Source organism: Triturus cristatus, chromosome 11 (genome assembly GCF_964204655.1).
Source record: "Triturus cristatus chromosome 11, aTriCri1.1, whole genome shotgun sequence".
Classification (NCBI taxonomy): domain Eukaryota; kingdom Metazoa; phylum Chordata; class Amphibia; order Caudata; family Salamandridae; genus Triturus; species Triturus cristatus.
The window spans coordinates 999,650,305-999,672,619 of NC_140594.1; the positions used below are offsets into that span (position 1 = coordinate 999,650,305).

General features: G+C 43.8%; 1 protein-coding gene across 13 annotated transcripts in view; it reads right to left on the reverse strand.

Moving 5' to 3' along the window:
* GPR160 (G protein-coupled receptor 160) overlaps positions 1–22,315 on the reverse strand; it is a 210,156-nt gene that overhangs the window by 30,360 nt on the left and 157,481 nt on the right. For 8 of the 13 annotated variants that reach the window (XM_085635121.1, XM_085635126.1, XM_085635127.1 and 5 more), the window contains one exon: positions 12,273–12,365. The exons of the other annotated variants lie outside the window; for them this stretch is intronic. The gene's annotated coding sequence lies outside the window, so the exon portion shown is untranslated. The remainder of the gene's footprint in view (positions 1–12,272; positions 12,366–22,315) is intronic. 13 annotated transcript variants of the gene reach the window in all.

Here is a 22,315-nt window from a genome sequence, read left to right on the forward strand (position 1 = left end):
CACTTGCCATGCATGGTCTTCTGTGCTGCCATGGCCCCTCCCACCTTCCCTGTGTGGTCAGTTAGCTGCCCCTGACCCCCTCCCACCTTCCCTCCATGGTCTGTGTGTATGCCATCACAGTCTCACTGTTGCTCTTCATGGTGTGTCTTGCTTCTAGTGCCCATCCTGCCTGACCTCCATGGCTATCTTGCTGCTCCTGCCCTGCCCCCTTGCCCCCAGCCCTACTCCCTCCCTCCTGGCTTGTCTGTTCCATTGTAATGCCCCTGATCCGTCCCTCCTGCCCTTTATGTCTGTTATGCTGCAGCTTTCTCTCCTGTCTGTCTATTATGGTCAGCTAGCTACCATTGCCTCCTGCCCCTCTGTTCTCTGTTGTCCATGTGCATGGTCCTGTCCCCTCCCTCTTGCTTTCTATGGATTGTTGTGCTGCACTCCCGTCCTGCATGCCCTGTGTGGTGTATTGTGCTGCTGCAAACCCTGATGCCTGCCCTGCAGGGTCAGTTTGGTGCACCTCTCCATGTCCCTCCTGTCCTCTGTTATCCAAGTCCATGTCCCTATCCCATTTCCTTCCATGATCCAATGTACCATACTTGCGAACATTTTGAACTTGGTAAGAGGGAGATTTTGAAAAAAAACTGGGGTATTGATTTTCCCCTTTGAGTTACATTGAAAAAGAGGATATTGTAGACAGGAGACAGATCAAATAAAGCCCATTTGAGCTTAAAAACATTGGACGTTTCCTGGCTGAATCGGGTCTGTTGGCATGTATGGTTGTACTACCATTGCCTCTTCCTTCTGCCCACAATGGTCTATTACATTGCCACAGCCTTGAAGGAGGGTAGATTTTGTATCACAGGGGGGCCCTGACCCGTTCTGTCCACACCTGAAGTATGAGACCCTTGTCCTTGCCCTGCCAGCTGCATTTGTAGGCCGTATTAAATTGACCAGCGGGTCCTGTGTTGCTATATAATTATCCTGAGACATCCTTACCACTCAGCCAGCATAAAACCCCTGTGTAGGCCCTTCTGTTCAATATGTAGGCCTCCTTGTTAAATTGACCATAGCTCTGCAATTTTAGTGTATAGCAGTCTGAAGGCAGGTCTGTGAGGCCTTCTGATCCAAACTAGTAGCCCCCACCCTACCCGAGTGCTCCTTGCTCGGTATCAAAGTTCAACATCCCCCTGAAGCTGTCGACATACAGTAGGCTGCATCCTGGACTGGTACTTGCTTCCTGGGCAGGTTTCCCGCTTTTAAGGAAGTGGCAACCGCAGAGCGTCAAGTTAGGAGAACTGAGGAGATTTTATACATGAATATATTGAATTCCCGTACAATACCCATTATTTTCTGCTTGCTCTATGGAACTTACGATAAGCGATTGGCCTGAGAGACTGACCTTTTCACCCAGTCCATTGTCAGCATTAAGTGGGTAAATGACGAAATGTCTGGTAAAATCTGCAGACGAAGCTTTTGGGTAGCATACGTAGGTAGATGTAGCGTGCAAAGGAGCCCACAAAATGATATAAAAAGGGAGCACCCACAGATATCGACGGACTACCTCGCCGTCTGTATGTAGGTTAACAGGCAGTGCAGGTTTTCCCCAAGAGCTGGGAGCTCTTGTCTTCCTTTGCTTAAAATGTCTTGCTCTGCTTTGCTTGAAGTATCTTATTCTATTTTACCTATATGAAATGTCATGTTATGTTTAACCATTGTTCTCTTTACTTTTGCATTTAAAAGATTTTGTATTGTAATTGCTGGAATGCTTGCTCTAAGAGTAAACGTGAGTGTTCCTAGGTAACATTTTCCTTGGTGTAACTTGTTTCTCATGATGCATTTACAGATGTGTTTTCTCTCTCTCTCTGTCAGTACATTAATTGAGATACAGAGAATATTATGACAGCTGTATGATTATCTGGATTCTGTATTTTGTACTTTATGTCTCTATTCTGTGGTTTCTTTGAAGTTGCATCTTCTCATTAAACTGCCATTGTATTCTGCCTCCAATTCCATGTCTCATATGTCTGTTTTCTTCATTTTTGGAGCAAGCGTTCCTAGGCACCCCGGCTCAAATTAAGGTGCCCCTTTTGTCCCTGACTCACTCTCCTGCTCAGTTCTGTGGTGGCTCCCGGGGATCTGGGGACCGCCCCTAGCTTCCTTGACCCGTAATAGATCTTCCCTCCAACAGCCTCTCTTGCAAGTCCTGTATTGTTGGTTTGTTGCCCCTGCCCCCCTTTCCACTGCCCTCCATAGTCTGTTGTGCTTCCACGGCCCTTCCTGCCTGCTCAGTGTGGTTAAATTGTTGCCTTTGCACCCTCCTACCTGCCTTCAATTTTCAGAGTCCGTGCCCCTGGCCTCTGCCTCTCAACAGTATCCTAATGAACAACTAGATTGCTAACATTCTATATTTATTACAAAAGTGTGGAACGCCTGACATCATCTTGATGTAATCAAAACTGAAATACCTAGAGCATTTCCTTTAGAAATTACATATATGAGAGGGTCTTATTGGCATCAAAATTATGGTTAGTGCTCTAAAAGACTAAAATAAGGACATATTTTCTGAGTTTTCAAATAGCGACAAAGCACTTTTAAATTATTTGTTATCTTTATGTTTTTTTATCCAGTTGACCACTTGATTAAATGTTGCACTTAGGGGAGAGGATGTGGTGTTACTTCCAGAACTGCAGACTTTGCAACTGGGGAACCAGGTTGAAGTTTCTGCTTCAGCTCGACATTCTGTGATTCTGGTCAAATCACTTAGTCTCCCCATGTCTACAACCAAAATGAATTTGTTCTTGTGTGATGTAACCAATGCTCATGTAAAGCACTCCAATACCTGACAAGTCTGCACTATATAACACTGCAAAAACACAAAATAATAAGTGTTTTGCACACTTCTGTCATTGGGCTATATTTGGGCTACATCTGGGTGATTTTGGGCTACATTTGGGCTCTTTTGTCTCCGGTGGCCATCTTGGGAGATTTATTTGTTATGAAGTTTCCTAATTTCCTCATGTACTGCAGTCTCCTCAGTAGGAAATGCTTTCAGTTTTTTACTTTGATTCCATCATGAAGGTATTCAGATATGTCACACATTTGCCATAAATTCTGAATGTTAGCACTCTAGTTGCTCATTAGATCACTGTAGTAAAACTACTGCACCATGGAAGTCTGCTCCTGGTATTAAAAGTGCATGTTTCAGTCTGCATGTCAGAATTTTTTAATGAAATAGAAGAGGATTTGAGAAGTCACTCAAAATGTGCCCTCATTTTCTTTCTTCAGCATTAATCATAATTTCTATGGTAAAATGAACCTCCTCATTGTGTTCCTTTTTAAATTAAATGTTTTAAGTGTTACCAGTTTATTCCAATCAAGATGGCTTCAGGTGTGCCATACTTTTGTCATAATGAAGACAGTAAGCGCTCTAGTTGTTTTTAAGAACATTCTGGGACATTCTGTCATTGGGCTATACTTGGGCTACATCTGGGTGATATTTGGGCTACATTTGGGCTCTTTTGTCTCTGGTGGCCATCTTGGGAGACTTATTTGTTATGAAGTTTCCTAATTTCCTCATTTACTGCAGTCTCCTCAGTAGGAAATACTTTCAGTTTTTTACTTTGATTCCATCAAGAAGGCATTCAGATGTGTCACACATTTGCCATAAATTCAGAATGTTAGCACTCTTTTTGCTCATTAGATCACTGTAGTAAAGCTACTGCTCACCAGGGAAAACTGCTGCTGGTATTGAAAGTGCATGTTTCAGTCTGCATGTCAGAATTTTTTAATGAAATAGAAGAGGATTTGAGAAGTCACTCAAAATGTGCCCTAATTTTTCTTTCTGCAGCACTAATCATACTTTTTATGGAAAAATGAACCCCCTCATTTTGTTCCTTTTTAAATTAAATGTTTTAAGAGTTACCACTTTAATCCAAGCAAGATGGCTTCAGGTGTGCCATACGTTTATCATAAGTAGGACTGTTAGCGCTCTAGTAGTTCTTTGGAACACTCTGGGAAGCTGCAGTAGAACACAAAGGAATCAACTGACAGTCTCTGCCCTTGTTGGATGTACATGTTTTACTGAGAATGTCAGACTTCATTCTCACATGACTGAGAAAGATAATGTGAATTTACAGAAAATAAGCTCTCAGTTTAGCCTATAGATCACCTTCCAAACCTCTGTGGTAAAAGCATGAGAAAATATTTTTCTCTCAATCATGATATCCCAGCAGAAGGCTTTTTCACATGGTGAAATCACCTTAGAACATACCACAATTCCTAAAATGAGTATGGTACCATCAACAAATGATTTATAATGTAACTAAAGTCTTAAAACCTTCTATTAACTGCAATGCTTTTTAATGAGGTGCTATCATGTATATTGGTCCCAAGATGGCTGCCAACACTTCTTGGATGAAGTGCTGACAGCCAATCAGATCTCAGGATGAGATGTGTGGTTAGGCTCCGCCCACATATATATATGCTTTTAAATGCTATTTTCTCAGGAAATACTGAACAGATTTACACCAGACCTGCAAAAGGCACTTCCTTGACCTTATGGCTACCTCTCTGCCAAATTTCAAGTAATTCTGTTCAGCCGTTCGGGCTGTAGCTGTGTCTAAAGGTCCTATGGAAAAATGCATGGGGAAAACGCGTTTTGGGACCCCCCTTTTTTCTCGGCCCCTGCTTGACGAATCCCCCCGAGACTTTCAGGGTAGGAGCGGAGCGTAGCGCCCCACCTATTTTGAAAATTTCGCGAGGATTCGTCGACCGGCGCCAAAGTTATTCCAAATAGAATGTTGCGGATTTCCTATGGAAACAGGGTCCTAACTATAACTACCTACTGGCGACCGCCAGTAGGTAATATATATATATATTTATTTTAAACACACACACAAAAAGGTTGTCTGCTTCAAAGATTCACTCTTAACTAGAGTATGTGGAAAATTATGGCTTATGATTAGAGTTTGCCCTCCTAATGTGGCGACTGCCACCAGCTTGCCTCATGTCGTGCGAAATGCGAGTTGTTTAACCTGTGCATATGTTGCATTAAGAACGACGTAGCTGGATGCCCATGTGAAGTTCACATGGGCACGTAATGTGAACATCTACGAATAATCGGTGGCATGAACTATAAAAACGGAGGGTGCGACATTTGACAAATAGGGATATAAACAGAGACTTAGGGCAGATTTTATCATAGCCTTAAGCGGTTGCAGCTAAAAATAAATATTCGGAAAGCTCGCTTTCTTATTGTGATACAGTGCAAAGCTTAAAGAAGACCGTGACATACCCACAATCCACTGCTGGTTAAAATATTTTGTTTTCTCACTCTGATATTGCAGGGGGGGAACTCCTAAAATAGTTTGTCTGGGTTTCTCTTGCGACAGAAGAGTACAACGTTTCTTAGTCCGGAAAAGGATAGTAGAAATGCAAACATCCTGCGTACAAAACCACGAACAGGGTTCTCTAGAACATCACTGCACTAGGCAGAGGGCCAGGCTCGCCCCGGTATGCCTGCACATGTGACTGTGAACTGTTAGTCTTGTTGGAATGACTACAAGAAACCAGCTACATGAGAAGCCCTTGTGCCCAACAACGATGAACTGTGAGCCAATTGTTTAACACCTGTACTTTGTTTCCACTGTATTAGCTTTGGCTGAGAGCCAGCCAGAGAAACACGGGCACAGCCAATGGCTGCTGCGATATGGGGCATTCGAACACAAATACAATCAGTGAACCCCCCACACACACACACACACTGACTTTTAAACTGTATACTTCCAAATGTGAAAGGAAAACTCAGACTCAGAATGCTAAGATGTGTTGGCTGAAAAGACAAAGTCAGCAAGCATTGGTGAAGCCAATAAATCTTGCCTATGAGAGCTACTGCCTTTGGCAATGTTTTGTAGATATGCTGTACAGCAGCGAAGTTGCTTTGCAGTGAGGCTAAAACTAATTTTAACAAGCATTGGCATAGCCAATAGGTCTCGCCTTTGGGATCTTATAAGTGTTTAGCCATGCAACAGTTGATGTTGTTGCACCAAGGATATTGTGCTGGATAACTAAACACCTATTAGGTCCCAAAGGCGAGACCTATTGGCTATGCCAATGCTTTGTTATTTGGCGACTTGCTTAACCGTGTCTCACATAAATGGCAATGGGGGAAATATCTGTAATCTGTAGGAGCGGGCTGCAAACCTGCAAAGGGTATTTTAATGCATGTCTTTACCCTGTCAGGGAAGGGGGTCTCCTTCTGTGCCACATACTCAGAAGAACTGGCATACACCTAGGCAGAATATGTCATACGACTCCGAGAACTGCTGAACAATTTGTCACCGTCTATGAATTTCTACAATATCAGGACATTTTGTGGGCAACTTCTGTTAAAACTGCACACTATGTGTAACAAGCATGCAAAATATCGATGTAATACATCTTAAAAATAACCATTTCTTAAGTAGAGAAAAATAAAAACGGGCTACTGTTCAAATATAACACCAGAAACTGCATTACTTTGCGGCGCGTGAATAATATGCAATCCTGTTACAAGACACAATGGTATTCATTTTATCCAACTCAGAAGGATGAAAGGTGGAGTCTAGTCTGCCAGGAAGGAAACCTGTGACCAACAGGTTACGCACAGGACTGGCTGCTACTTTTTTATCTTAAAGCACTCCTCCCACCCAACAAGGGCTCCAGTGAATGTAGCTTTTTAACTGTGCATTAAGTGCACAAATGAATAAAACTGAAATCAGCTTTGATTTATTGAAGTATACTAACAAGTCAGCAAATAAAGCTAAACGTAATGCTAAAGCGAGTTCAAGTGTTCATAGGAAAGACATACATTCTGTGGCTGTTTGGAGCATGATGGCAAAATATTTGAAAATGTTTCGACATGTAGCGACGAGCTGGCTGTTTCAAAAAAGGCATTTTTACTGGGCAGCGCGGAAACAGCCAGTCAGCTATTTTGCCACTTCCTCACCCAAAAAAACAAACAGTCACATTGTTTGTAATTACCCAAATCACACATCGATAGTCTGGCCTTAGTTACTTCACGCTCGAACAGCAATCAGATTGAGCACTCTTGTTAGGGTTTCATTCGTCATGGGTCCATGAGAATGCGCAAGCGGCTGACATCGGTCTATTTAATTATGAATCTTCTGTGGAAAGGAGCAATAAAACCGGGAGAAACAAAGCCGCTGCTCAGGGGAATTTGCCACTGTCCATTGACTCTTACTCTGCAGCATGCGAGAGGGGGTGCATCATCTACAGGGCAAAACAGGAGAGGCCCATACAAGCCTGCCAGGCTGCCTCAGAAATGGAAATAAGGAAAAAAAACGGGCAACACTTTGTTCGCCCCGGGGTACTGCTTGAGGGTTGTCGCCTCAGGGTTACTCTGACTGTACCTGCAGGTTACTCTATGGTAGCACGGATGCTAATCTTATAATTCTCAATGCCTCAACTCGGGCCCACAAAAGCCACACCCCCTCCCTCATTTAGTTTTGAGAGCCTTGCACGTGTGCTGTGCGAGACGAAAACCGCCTTAGCTCTCCCGGAGTCAGCTATCAAAGTGCATTAAAAACAAGCCAGCAGCACCCCAATAGACAGGGCTTCCCCGCATCAAACATAGAAGAAGGCAAAAGAAGGACACTACAAGCAACTACTAAAGGGGTGGCTCCTTTTATGATAAGCATTCCTTTTAAAGAAACCAGCTGGCGTGCATTTCAAAGGAAGGTGCATGAATATGAAGAAACAAAGGCGACAAGAGGAGCAGAGCAAACGCAAGGAGATGATGGACGGAGTGCTGAAACTTTTCAGACACTCACCCCCAGTCACAGATCTAGGTTTAATCCATCATCATTCTTTAGCTCACTCCGCCACCCCAGTTCAGACATGGTCATATGCAAATCAGTCTAACCCTGTGCCTCATGGGAACAGTCCAGCCCAAACTGCCAAGCCATGTCTTCCCTGGACCGGAAACAAGCATCCTGGGACCGGTTTCTGGCTAATCAGGCGTCATCAGCCAGGCTAGCTTGAATCAAGTGGCAAAGTGAGCAAGGGACCCACGTCTGGGCATACCCTGCCAGAGGAGCAGAGATCAACAAGTTGACAAGGGAGAGCGAGGGTGAGACAGGCAGTGGAGGAGCAAGTGTGCGCGGCCACGCTAATTGAAAACAGATGGCCCCTGCGCGCCGCTGCTTGCTCCCGCATGGTGGATGCCAGCACAAGCACGAGTGCTTGAAAAGAGCTGACCATTTTCTAAAGCTCATCTCCTAGAGCAGCGCATGCGCGCTGCACTAGGCTCGACCTAACAAGGTCTATGATGCAGCCAGGTCTAATACGCTTCTTTAAAAAAATTAAGTTACGTGTATTAGCACTGGCTGCATCACAGTCCTTTTGTTAATTTATATTTTTAGCCATGCTGCGCTGCAGCCATACTTCTATGCACATGGCTATAATCATTGCCAAAGTCAGCAATGCCCATGCAGTAGAGCATGGATAAAAGGCAAGGGCAGAGCCAACGGTCTCAAAGGCGAGGCAGGTCTCAGCACAACAACCATGTGATTCTGAGCAAATAAGTCCTTTTCCTCCCTTGCGTGGAAAAGGAACTAAGACATTTGGCAAAAAATCCTATCACATAAAGAAAGCAACTGTGCCATGTCCATGCCTTAGCGAAAATGCACTTGGAAGCAGATAACATCTGGTGCCACAATAAAAGCAGATAACATCTATTGAAACAGTAAACCTCCATTTCAAAGGAGAAAAGGGCCTCTTTAAAGTGTGTGCGGCATAGGAAAACATAGCTATAAATGCAAAGATGTTCAACAAGGACAGAGTAGAAGAAACATAACAAGCATTGGTAAATGCATTAGGTTTCGCCTATGTGATTAATAATAAGCTATTTTTTTGTTGTTAGCTGAATCTTGCTGAGTAATTGTGCAATATAAGTTACAGAAAGTCTGTTAAAGTGTTATGACTGGTTTATGTACAAAAAGGCAATATATTGTGCTATTACTAGGGGTATAGGGCGGGTAAGTAATAGCAACATTTTGAAAATGAAATGAAAGAGGAAAATTGAATTAATTGATGTAATAGCAATATTATATGTTTAGAGGAGTTTTGACAACTTTTGGGTCCCGTGCCACTGCACCTGCTACGCAATTCAAATCAGGACGGTTGTCTGCCAGGTAACTGCACTTGTGGTTGCCCCTTTAGGAATAAAATATATCAATATTAGGTGTTTAGTGGAGTGCCTGGAGCTTTTAGTCACGGTGCCACTGCACCTGCTGCACTACTGAAATCATAATCCTAGTGCTTGCTAGATAACTGCACTTATGACTGCCTGTTTTGTTGTAAAATATAGCAATATAGGTGTTTAGAAGAGTTCTGACAACAATTGGGCATGGTGCCACTGCACCTGCTGCACCATTCAAATAATGACCCTGTTGCCTTCAAGGCAACTGTACTTGTGACTGCCCGTTTAGCAGTAAAATATGGCAAAATGTGGTGTTAAGTGGTGTTATGACAACTTTTGGCCCAGGTGCCCCTGCACCTGCTGCACCATTTAAATCAAGCCCATTTTAACTGCAAGGTAACTGCAATTGTGACAAACTGTTTTGTAGTAAAATATAGCAATAATCCAGTGGTGGCTGGTGACATTTGAAAGTGGTGGGGCGTAAAACAATTGTTAAACTTCACCATCGCGAGCGAGCGTAGCGAGCGAGCCCGAACCATCTAAGGGGGGTTTGGGGGGGTTCTCCCCCCAAGAAAATTTTGAAAAATGAGTGGGCAAATGGTGCCTTTTTAAGCAAATTTGAGAGAGTAGGGAGGTTAATAAAGCAATTGTGAAAGTGCAGTTATTACATTAATAGAGATGTCATATAACATAGGTAGACGCTTATTCAGTATAACCACAAAGCTTCATAATAGACTTCGCGATACAATGCATTTCTGAGTACCTCATAGATGCTTTTTATTTAACAAATAATTAAACTGGTTGCAAACTAGCAGCATTCAACATATTGTTCACTTTTTGTAGATAAAATCAGCACGTCTATCTCTAAGAGCAGCAAACTTTTCAATAACTTGAATGTTAAAGTCTGGTATTCTCTTAACTAGGTCTCTCTCTATAGAGAGCATAGCTAAAGCATTCAGTCTTTCCTGAATCATGGTGTTCCTCAAGAATGTCTTTATTCTGTTCAAAGTGGAAAAACATCGTTCCGCCTCTGCTGTTGTCATTGGAGTGGTTATGACTATTTTTAGTAAAGCCACTGTCTCTGTAAGTGACTTTTCCATGTTAAGGTTCCGAATCAAAGCAAGCAAAGAAATTGCACCAGTGGCCTGCCGATATACACTCATACTGTAGAGTACAGTTAATTCAGTTCTCAAATCCTCTTTGTTGAGCATAGGGTAAGCTTCCACAGCCTTATTCAGTGCTTGCTCAGGGAAGGAGTTTTCATATTTTGCAAACAAATCACTTTTCAGTAACGTGGCACTGACCAAATGGTTTGTAAAAGAAAAACGTCCCTTTGCCTGCACAGTTATAGTGTCACATATCTCTTTTGCAATTCGGACCAGACTGCTGATGTTTTTTCTGCGGTTGGAGAAAGTAGAATCATTTGGCAGTCTGCTATCTAAATTGTCAACCCCTTCTCTGACTTTGTTAATGCAGGTGACAAAGTCAGTGGTAGCTCTTTCCACACAGACAGTATCTATTTCACGTTTTTGTAACCTCTCATATAGTACGTCAACATGAGGCATTAGGTCATGAAACAAAAACAGCAAAAACTGGAACTCCCTGTCTTGCAGTGTTCTAGCAAAGCCACGGGCCTCACTCCGAGTTTTATATTCAAAGTCATCATTGGCTTCTATGGTGTCGAAACATTTTTCAAGGTCAACCCTATGTTGGTATATTAGGCTGATTGTACGTATGTGAAAATTCCAACGAGTTGGGCCTCCCTTTGGAATCCTTCTGTTGACGATCGTATGAAGTACCTCCGTTCTTTTGGGGGAACGTGAGAAGAATGCTGCCATTCCTCCTACATCCATAAAGAATATCTGTGCCTCAGAGATCTTTCCTACTGCTTGTTGCATAATCAGATTAAGTTGGTGGGCATAGCAGTGCACATAATGGGCATTAGGGTACACATCTCTAATTTTTTTTTGTACTCCACCGGAGGTTCCACTCATTACTGCAGCACCATCATAGCTTTGTGCAATCAGTTTTTGTTTTTGAGGCTGCTCTGGAAAAATCAAGTTTAGTTCTTGTAGAATAGCTGAAGAAATGCTTTCTGCACTAGAGTCTTTTAAATGTGTAAAACCATAGAACCTCTCCACAACTCTGCTGTCATTGTCAAGGTACCGAAAGATCAGTACAGACTGTGTTTTAGTGGCCACATCAGTGGTGTCATCAGCCTGAATAGCCACAAAGTCGGTGTTTTTCAACTCTTGCACGATATTGCTTTTTACAATCTCTAGCATGCACTCAAGCAGTTCATTTTGTATTATTTTAGAGGTGCCCTTGAAGACTGTAGCACTTGCTAGATGTGCTTCCATTTCACGGTCTATGCTTGATATTAAATCCACAAGGCCTCTGAATATACCAGGATTTGCGGAACTTTGAGATTCATCATGCCCTCGTAATGCCAGTTCAAAAGCACCACAGAAACGAATGCAATCAATGATTTTTGATAGTATGTGTCTATTCCTATCAACTGCTTCATTGTGTTTCTTTATTGTTTTGCGGTAGGCATCGCTTATGTGGGCTTCAATCGGTGTGTCTCCCAACATTCCCAGTCTCGTCAGGTTTTCCATATGTATTTTTGTGTGTGCATGCTTCTTTACTTTATCTGACAGATGTTTCAAGTCTTTCACTCCTTTTTTTGTCCAAGGAATTTCACCACCAAACAGCAAGCAGGGGAAGCAGAACAGAGTATTTGTTGAAGTACACCCTGTAAGCCAATCAACTTTTGTGTACCAGGTGTTTGAGAAAGAACGTGTGTAAATCTTCCCTCTGTCTTGGGAACTTTGTTGTAGGTTTAGGTCTGGCCGGTGGGGTCCTAGTTGTTTTACAATTAGTTTATCTTCACGTTTCAGTCCAATGAACGGCTTTGCAAGTAGTTGCTCTACTGTATTCATGGTGTTACCAATGTTAATTTTACCTGTCAATAATCAAGTACAACGTATGAGGTTCGGTGCATGTGGAGGCCACCCACCATGTAGACAACTTACATAGCCCTTAACTACTAGAATGTAAAATACAGCAGCGGTTTCCTTACCTTAAACGCTGGGGTTGTTGACTGTTGTAGAGGCGCAAGTGCAGCAAAGGAGGTTGATGCCTCTTCTTCTTTGCTTTGAGGCTTTACCAGATGCTGAAAAGCAAATATAACAAAATGTAGTTGTGTCACCCAAACACATAGACTGTTAATCATAAAGAACCACAGGCCTCGGATCATACATAAAACAGATTCATCCTGTGACTTCAGTGTCAAGTTGTACCTATTGCACAATACACATTGTCTTATACCCCAATGTGTTATTTGTCTGTATTTATTTTTAAAAGTGGAAAAATACAGAAAATCATTCTTCTTGTGAGTAACTTTTCATGCAGTTCTTCACGAATTCTAGGCCAATAGCTGAACAGATTGTCTTATTTGTTAAGATAGGAGTCGAAATCTTAGTGACAATTGGAATGTTAAGAAATCTGTTTCGGAATCGATCCAGGCAATAGATGCCCAAAAATATGCTATTGTGAGTGTAATTTATTCTTTATTGTAATGCCCATTTATTTTAAATAAAGCAATCTTTTACTTTTTAAATGCAGTCCGTTTTCCTTAAAGGAAAATGGGATGCGTCCAGAAAAGAAAATGAGGATATAGGTACTCCCTTGCCAAATCTCCTTTTGCCGTACATTATCATAATATGCAAACTTCCCTGAGCAGTTGCATGCGTGAAAATTGTTTGCGAGGTATGGCCTTGCATACAAAGTAAACGACATGCAAGAAACCAGCTCAATGCTTTTTGTATACAATTTCTAAAGTCGTGAAGTGATCACTGCTGCTAGTGAAGCGTGGTGACGCCATTGTCGACTAATTGCCTCCTCACTGATGTGTTTCAAAGCCTACAGGTTTCTAAGTAACATAACTTAACATAACATGTGTATTTGTAAAGCACACGTTCACCTATAGGTCTCTCGGCGCTTAATAAGAGTCACCTGCTCTCACTTGCAGGGCAGAGGGCACCGACACGTACTGAACTGCAAGTGCAACAGCACGGATATACAACTTTGATGTGTTACAATGGCACAATTACATTTAGACCGACAATTGTGGCAGAGTTCTGTTAACCTAAAAAAGATGTGTGTGAACTAGAGCTGTAATGAAAGGTATATTGCATTTGTCTGTGTGATATTTTATGTTTAATATGATATGGATCCATTGTGCACAACAGTATCTGAAATGATTGAGTGTGCTTAAATAATTGATGCGATTTCTTAACCAGACCAGTGGTGCACCTTGTGTAAAGCACACGGGCCAGTATATGATGAAAGATCTGATGCCGCAGATCCAAATGAGAAGCCACTGACTAGGGTAGGTAACTGCAAGGACTCCGTTTTGGAAAGCTGGCCACAGATTGATGGAGCTGAATATTAAAGTCCCTTTGAACTGGGTATTGAACGCTGTGGCACATTGATGAAGCCATGTGGGGCCTCATTGCTGACACAAGAGAAGTCTGTGCCGGTGACGTTGAGGTTCAGGTCTAGGGGATTCTCAGCCCTAGAAAGACAGGAATGCTATTGTTCATTATTTAGGTGCACTTGCAGAGCTATTTGTCGTTTCACTGGTGTGATGTTTACAGGGGGGTCTATGGTTCAGTTCTGTGAGTTGGTGGAGGTATATGGGGCCAGGTGTTTAAATGCCAGGTAGCCTAATACACAGTTGAGATGGATTGGCAGAGCTGGGTTTGTAATTTGTAACAACAGTGGTGCTGTGCACTGGGATGATTTGTGAGGTGCTTGGGTCATGGCGGAGACGCATCGGTAGTGCTGTGCTGCACCACCGATCTCTCAGTCTCAGGTCAGGTGGGGCTATGAGGAGTCATGCCTGGGCCATCATGTATGACTGAGGGCAGAAATGAGGAGCTCTGGCAGAGCTATTCATAGAGGCCATGTTTCACACTAGCATTGAGTGATGATCATCGTCTGTGAGGTTCTTGAGCAGAGCTCTGCATTAGAGTATAAACTAGCACATACTAACTGAGCACGCCGCGAGCGTGTTGCACTGCCAGGTGAAATCAGCATTTTCTCTTCTACAGTAAAGTGGTACCCTTCACATGTTCCTCACACCTCCCCATTTCACAAGTTTCGAGTATCGTAGCTGAAGCTGAGTTATTTTAAGACTTGATTACTGAATGGGATTTAAAAAAACATCTCAACTACCCCGTTATTCTGATGAATAAAGCAGTTTTACTGAGGCGTGATTCATGATCACGAACCCATACTGTGTGACACACAGCAAGCATCCTTCACACCTGCAATCAGACACTGCACTGATCTGATCTCACACACACTGCTATTAGACGTAGACACACAGGTGACAGGCAGAGACCACACCTCGCTCTCACACACGCACCAACTGCCACCCCAGTCAGGCCTACAGCAGAGATCACACTAACGGTAATGTAACGCTCGCCTCGCTCACACTCACAGGCCTGATCGCCGCTGTACCACAGTCCACAGCATACCCCCAGCCTCTCGCACATGGCCGCACATCTGCTACTACTGCGCAGCAGCGCAGATCAGGCCTCGCGCTCTCACACCGTACTAGTTTGTATGTAGTACCACTGCCAGTGCCACACACACACTACCTGTGCTTGCATTTGCATTGCAACTAGTAGTGTGATGTGCAAGGGCTGCTGGGCTGGAGATGCAGACAGTACTGCGGCGGGGATATGGAGTAGAGGCTAGAGGAGAGGACTGACCTGCTCGTTCGCGCTAGCCTGCTCATGACAGCCCAAAGCTGCCCCTTTATCAGCAGTCCAAAGGAGTGATTCCGTTACCCAGGCCTCGCGCTATCAGCTGAAAATGGCGTCTTGACGACGCTGAATAGAGAGAGGTAGAGACATAAAATGAAAGGACCTCACGGGCAGACAGACTAGTGGAGGGGGGCACATGTAATGAGCCGCGGACAGCCAGAAGTGAGCACGCACGCAGACCCTTGAAGGCTATATAGGCTAGGAAGGCGGGGGGCAGGGTGGAGGCTTGTGCGAGGCCTTCAGTGAGAAGAAGCGGCGCATGACACCATCGTCTCATTGCGATAGTACAAAAGGCGCTGGAAAGTAGGCAGCGTGCCCCGGGGGACGTGTGTGCAGGGGTCAAAGGTGTCCCAATAGGGGTGCCATCTTTACTGTATGTAGTAGTACCACTGCCAGTGCCACACACACACTACCTGTGCTTGCATTTGCATTGCAACTAGTAGTGTGATGTGCAAGGGCTGCTGGGCTGGAGATGCAGACAGTACTGCGGCGGGGATATGGAGTAGAGGCTAGAGGAGAGGACTGACCTGCTCGTTCGCGCTAGCCTGCTCACGAGAGTTCTCTTGTAATAAGACTTTCAAAACTGCCTCTTTTACACCCGTAGGCGGCACCAATGTAACTCCTACTATACAAGCTACATACCTTACGTCACTCAGCTCCAGAGGCGCAACTAGAGCCAAATTTCGGGGGGAGCTCAGCAAAAATTTCGGGGGGGGCTGAACTTTAAGCAATAGGCAGAGTGGAGCTGCAGGGGCTCTTAGAAGGGGTGAAACAACAGCGAGGCCTCATTAACATGCAAATGGTCGTTTAAAGATCTGTGAAATGCTCGGGTGCGGCTGCCTTTTTGCCCGGGAAGGTGTCTCATCCCGGGCTGCCACACACGACGGGGGGGGGGGGGGGGCTGAAGCCCTGTGAGTCCAATGGGTGTTGCGCGCAAGCTACATACGTTACGTCAGTCATTTTAAAGTAAATTCACGCCTACCTTGAATGTAATTTTATCGTAGCTAAAGAAAATGGGGAGCAGTTGATCCGATCCAAGAAATGATCGACGATGTCTACTCTCGATGAATGATGAACGGACGGTGTCTCACAGACAGTCTAGTTAGTAGTCTCTCTTGTCGACTCTCTCCACGCGCTAGAGTGAGAGGAATTTGCCCAGCAACGGCACAATGGCCAATCACTGCATGGCTCAATAATAAACCATGACACTGATTGGCCATTGCTACGTTAGGCACTGGGCGGGCCCTCCCACCCCTGCGGATTGCAATGCAGTGCCAAGTGCCAACTCCAACCAACTCCAAGTAAGTTATACCCCTCGGCTGCAGCAGCCAATCCGGACGCAGATGCTGCTGTCGTAGGATGGGCATGAGCAGGCAAACTCGCCGCTCATTTTGCTCCTACTGCGATCTGCTGTTTTAGCCCCCTCCCCCAGTCACCTTGTGCTTGCTGTATCAAAGCCACTACGCGCATGCTGGGTTCCTGGCCGAGGAAAGGCAGCCGGCCAAACCCAACACGCGCACGCCATGTAACCACACGGCGCACATTGTACGAGGCCGCGCCCCATTGAAAATCAATGCTGCCTGCCCCCTGCCCTGCCTAACGGACATGTAGGCCGAGTTGTTGTCACGTGACGTGACACCGCAGCCGCGAGTGATGCGAGCGCGCCGCTTTAAATTATTAATACAATTTCAACTTTGAAAAGTTGAAATGGTATTAATAATTTAAAGTGGCGCGCTCGAAAACGTACACAAATAATTAAGTGGGGCAACGCCCCACCGCCCCAACGCAAAAACCGCCACTGCAATAATCAGTGTTTAATGGGGAGCCTGGATCTTTTGGTACTGGGGCGACTGGCCCTGCTGCACTATTGAAATCATGACCCCAGATCTTCCTAGACAACTCCACTTGTGACTGCCTGTTTAGTTATAAAATATAGCAATATTAGGTGTTTTGGGGTATTCTGACTACTTTTGGGCCAGGTGCCACTGCACCTGCTGCAACATTCTTATCAGGACCCTGTTGTCTGCAAGGTAACTGCCCTTTTGACTCTCTGTTTAATTTAAAATGTTAGCAATAATCTGGGTTTAGTGAGGTCCCTAGAGCTTTTGGCCCCAGTGCCACTGCACCTGCTGCACCACTCAAATCAAGTGCATTTTAACTGCAAGGAAACTGCAATTGTGACTGCCTGCTTAGTGGTCAAATTCGGCATTATTGGGTGATTAGAGGAGTTCTGACAACTTGTGGGTCCAGTGCTACTGCACCTGCTGCACTATTCAAATCATGATCCAGTTGTCTACAAGATAACTGTGGCTGACTGCTTAGTAGTAAAATATAGCATAGCTCTTGTATATTAACTTTATTTTTAACGTGCAATGTTTAGTACACCATTTAGAATTTGATCATAATTACCAAATAAATTATGTTGAAAAAAGTCAATCCGATAATCCCTACAAAGTGCAAAGAAAGACACTGAGGCATGAATAGGAAATGCCACAAACATTCTAAGGCTAAAACACATGCTTTACACAACTAAGTAATAAAAAGCAAGCATTCCAGCATACTGTTAGAAGCTGTATGCCTTATCTGTAGGAAGAGATCTTATCTTGACAGTGAACAGGGCTTAAACAGTGTGAACAGTTTTTGTGGAACTATCATAAATGTCTTCAGCCAGTGAAAGTTAACAAAAAAAGTTCCACACAAAAGCGAATGAATAAAGTAATTCAGCGGTGGGAATTGATAAGAGCCCCCTTTTAAGATACATTAAATACAAGAGATTTCACAAGCACTGTGCAGTGAAACCTAAAAAGTAGTACCTCAATTGTAGATGGTCAGCGGAAGGACAGCAATTGGTACTTTGTCCATGCTCCAGTCGAAAGAAGAGGAAGTGAAGCTACCATGGGCTGGCCAATTAGAAGGCAAAAAATAAGTGTGACAATGAAGCCAACAAATGTTAAGTAATGGGCAGGCTGCAAGCCCCTTGTTGTATACAATATCTCTTGCAAGCAAGAGCACATGCACGGTCACAGGCTAGAGGAGTCTCATATAGAAGAGACCACTTGCCAACTAGGCACATGGATGGGAAAAACATTTATACGCTTTGTGATGTAGGTGAAGTAACATGTTTCTATGTTGCTGCTTTAAAGTGTTCTCTGCTCTTTAAGTACATTCAGTTCAAAACAAACAAGCATTGCCAAAGCCAATGGATCTCACTTTGCCAGTGTTAGTCTGCTGTTCATATTGCCTTTTGCAATCAGTGCAGCAATGTATCACACAATAAATGTGGACACCAGACCATGTAGATATTTCCCTTCAATGTACTTATGGGTATTTATACAGAGGGGTTTGATCAGGCAAATAAAACTTTACCGAGCAGTCAGTGGGTGTGTGGAATGTGGTTTGCATGTGTGTATATAAAGAAATCTACATTTTGCCATTGCCAGTATATAAAAAAACGTCCTTCCCATCCCTACTCCCTCTGACTCATCCCAAACCGGACCATAAACTCTTAGACATCCTTCTCAATATTTCACTTCTCCTTTCAAGCCATGTCACCCCAACTAACAATCACACTTGACAATTACTTACACAAACAACTCACTTCTTCCCCTTTCAAATCTGCTTCTATTATTCCATCCCTAACCCAAAAACTACTAAACACAAGAAATCAAAAGCACAATCCTAACAACTAATGCACATGGAAAACCAAAACAAAAAGTTGGACTAACCTACTAACTAGTATTCTTGGGTTCAGGAGTAGTGTGCCCCTCACGGAAAAAAGGGCTTCAATGCCTCATCAGGGGTCATAAGCGCTATATAAATACATTTACAACTAAGCTGCAAGCATTGGCAAAGACAACAGAAGTGTACAGTCATCTCAGATCAATATTGTATGTACTTTCAAGATGGCAGTCATGTGGTGTCTGAACATAACATAGTAGCCATCTTGGAATAATATGACAAAACGTTTTTATACAGTCCCAAAATCATCCCCATGTTGTGACTAGATACAATATGATGGCTATCTATGAACATTATTCTGAATTCCAAGATGGCCAAATTGGAAATATACAAAATAAAGTTTTAAGGTTTGCAGCTCACCACTGTTATGCTTGCACCATAAATTCTGTAAGTACTAGTAAAGCCAATATCCACGGCAGTGGAGTCAGCAGGCAATGTAGAAGTAAGACTATGGAGATGGGAGAGACAGAGAGAGAGACACACAAACCAACAGTAGTGTTCAGTGTCTGCAATGTAAGAGGGGAGAGTGTAAGATAGGGAAAAGAGATACTGAAGATGACTGGATGTGTGGGGGAAAAGGAAGAACAAAATGGTTAAGGCAACAAGAGAGAGAACAAAGAGCGAGAGAAGGGAGAGAGGGGAGCGGGACTTGCAATCCCATCAAGTGCAAAAGCAGAGATTCCTCAGAAAAATGTAAAATGAAGAATAGTTCCCAGACATAAGCAATGGGAGAATAAACTCAAACGCTCAAAAAGGCAAGATGAAATGTAAATTCTCCATGAGCAGGGCAAACATAAGAATATGAGTAAAACCTTCCAGCCAGGAGCAGAGAATTGAGTAGACAAGAGAGTCAACCGATCATGAACAAGTACAGAGCCATATCACACTTAAAGGGTATGTTAAAGCACTGGTTACCACAAAGATGTGCGTCTTAAATTACAATTTGATGTACTTTATTCACTGGGCTCTGTACATGTGATTTTTGTGAACCATTTCAAAAAGTATTACCAAAAGGTGGCAAGTGAGCATGCTGCAGTAATTTCTAGGTCTCGCCTAGCGAACGCAGCGCATGCGCAGCTTCGGCTTGGCGAGACTATTGTCGTCGCTTTCGTTTGTGAAGGGAGACAAACCATGTGCAGGGCCGGACTGACCGTAGCGGGCACCGGGCAATCCCCCGGTGGGCCGCACGTGTGGGGGCCGGTTTTGGGCCCCTGGGGGCCATTTTTGTTACTGGGCCGTTTTTGCAGCTTAGCTGCAAAATCGGCCCTGTAACCAAATCGGCCGAAAACCAGCCCTGGCAAAGAGCTCGGCGGCACCCCCATCCCCCTGGGGGTGGGGCCGGCCGAGCAATTTGCCAGGGTCGGTTTTGGGTACCAGTCCGGCCCTGACCATGTGCGCGCCCCCACACAGGCGATGTGCACGCGCATGGCATCTCCCACCGCGCGCTTGATTTATAACGGCTCGGCCGCTCGCTCCCTCTCTGTGCGCATGCTGTTTGCCTGCTCATGTTTGCTTTCGTGGTCTAGAAAAAGTTAAAATCGCCTACATTTTGCATAAATATGTTTAACGTGTGAGCTACTGAGGTTCAAATTTGCAGAAATATTTAACATGCTTTATTTTCCAGAGGCAAGGTCAAAATATCCAGCAAATGTTCACGGACTAGTGAGGAATGGGAGGCTGCACAAGAAAGTGTTGAGGGCAGTTATGTAGTTCCAGGGAACCGGTGCACATGTGCTCTGCTGTACCACGTCATGCGAGTTACCTTTACAGGATATAATGCAGGAGTCAGAACATTTAAGTTTACCCACTTAGGAGATCACTGACGTTAACGACACTTCGATGTACTTGATGACCCACCTTAATCTGTTTACAATGTAAAAAACAACCACAGTGAGTCCTAAAAAAGTGAAGAATAATCATATGTTCTCAGATCAGAAGTAACAGCAGATACTGCAGTGAAACAGCAGGAGATTCCACTGATGGGCAAAAGAAAACATGTGGCATCCTGCCATCTCTTTTTTACAAATAACACGGTAGGTTGCTACTTGGATCAGATACACTGTACAAGGGTTCCCTCCACTTCTTCAGTAAAGACAAGATGAAGGTGCTACCTTCTTCTCTTGATGCTGTACGATGCCAGCTCCACTGGGGGCTATGATTACGGCTCAGCTGTCATCTGGTCCTTTCACCCGAGGGCAGTCTCAACAGTATTCACAAATGCTGCCAGCCCAGGCACTGGAATCTTTTGCCACTCACAGTAGTCAAGCGCAATTAATCTGCAAATACCCCTTTTGATTCCGAGGACTACAATGGGCAGAGCACGACCTGAGGCACTTTGATAAAGTTAATCGTAGCAAATTATGGACGGCCATGCTGGTGATGGCGGTAGATGTCACATTATGTGCACTTCTTGGCTTATCTACATCGAGATACAAGTGCCTAAGTGCGGTTACCGTTGTACGCCGATGAGGCTGTGCTTATAGTACGGACGCCAAATGCCCTGAGGTGCCTGTTACAAGCTTTCACAGAGTGTATGCTTGATTAAGACATGCTCACTAATTACACTAAATTGCAGACCATGGCTTGCGGCCCAAGCGCTATTCGCTGCACATTTTACGGGTTAATGAGAACTGTATGGAAAGTGTTTTTAAGTTACTACATCTTGGTTTAGTATTCAATTCTAATGTTTCTTGGGCGGAGAATGTGGGTTTTGGAAACACTAAATTTAAGCAAGCTATTTGTTCACTTTAGAACTTTATTTTTAAATCGGTTGGGGGTAAGCCTATAGCTTCTCTACATGACATCTATTCTAAGCAACTTGTACTTGTTGCAAGTTACGGGTGCGGAATTTCGGGCTATAGAGATTACATTATGTTGCAAGTTGAAAAAAATCAATTTTGCAGACGTCCTCTCTTCCACATTCAATAATATCCCATCATATCTGTGAAGAAGAGATGGCTGTGCCGTTCCTGGACTCCATTAAGGTGAGAGCCCTTTTGTTGTGGATCTCAGGTTGGAATAAGGCCTCTTTCCCTCACAGCATTATTAACGATTGTATACGTTGCACACGGGCCTGGATATCCCGTGGCTTGCTTATGTTGAACTAATTCTTGTTCAGCTGGATAAATCCATTTCGTTTGACAAACCCTTAATCTGCCTGCAAGGCTGATAAGATCAATGTGAAATGTCTGTTTCTGGATAAACGCTGCGCTGAAGGGGCACGATTAGAATTGAGCAAACCACGTGTCCGAATTACTCTGCTTTGAAAATACGCTCCGGCCTAGAGCCTTATTTAACATATGTGATTAACAACTGGGAAAGAGTTTTATTGTTGAAAGAACTGGCACTATATGTTGTGCTTTCCGCAGGGTCATTATGGGAGTTTAGCAGATAAGAAACGTCCCTATGATAATGTCTCCACCCAATCTCTGCTGCACTTTATGACATTTTGAACATTATATAAACCTTTTAGGATACAATATTTATTCGCTCTTTTTAACTCTCACAGTTAAAAACAATGTAGGGTTGCCCTCAGGTTTCACAACTGTTG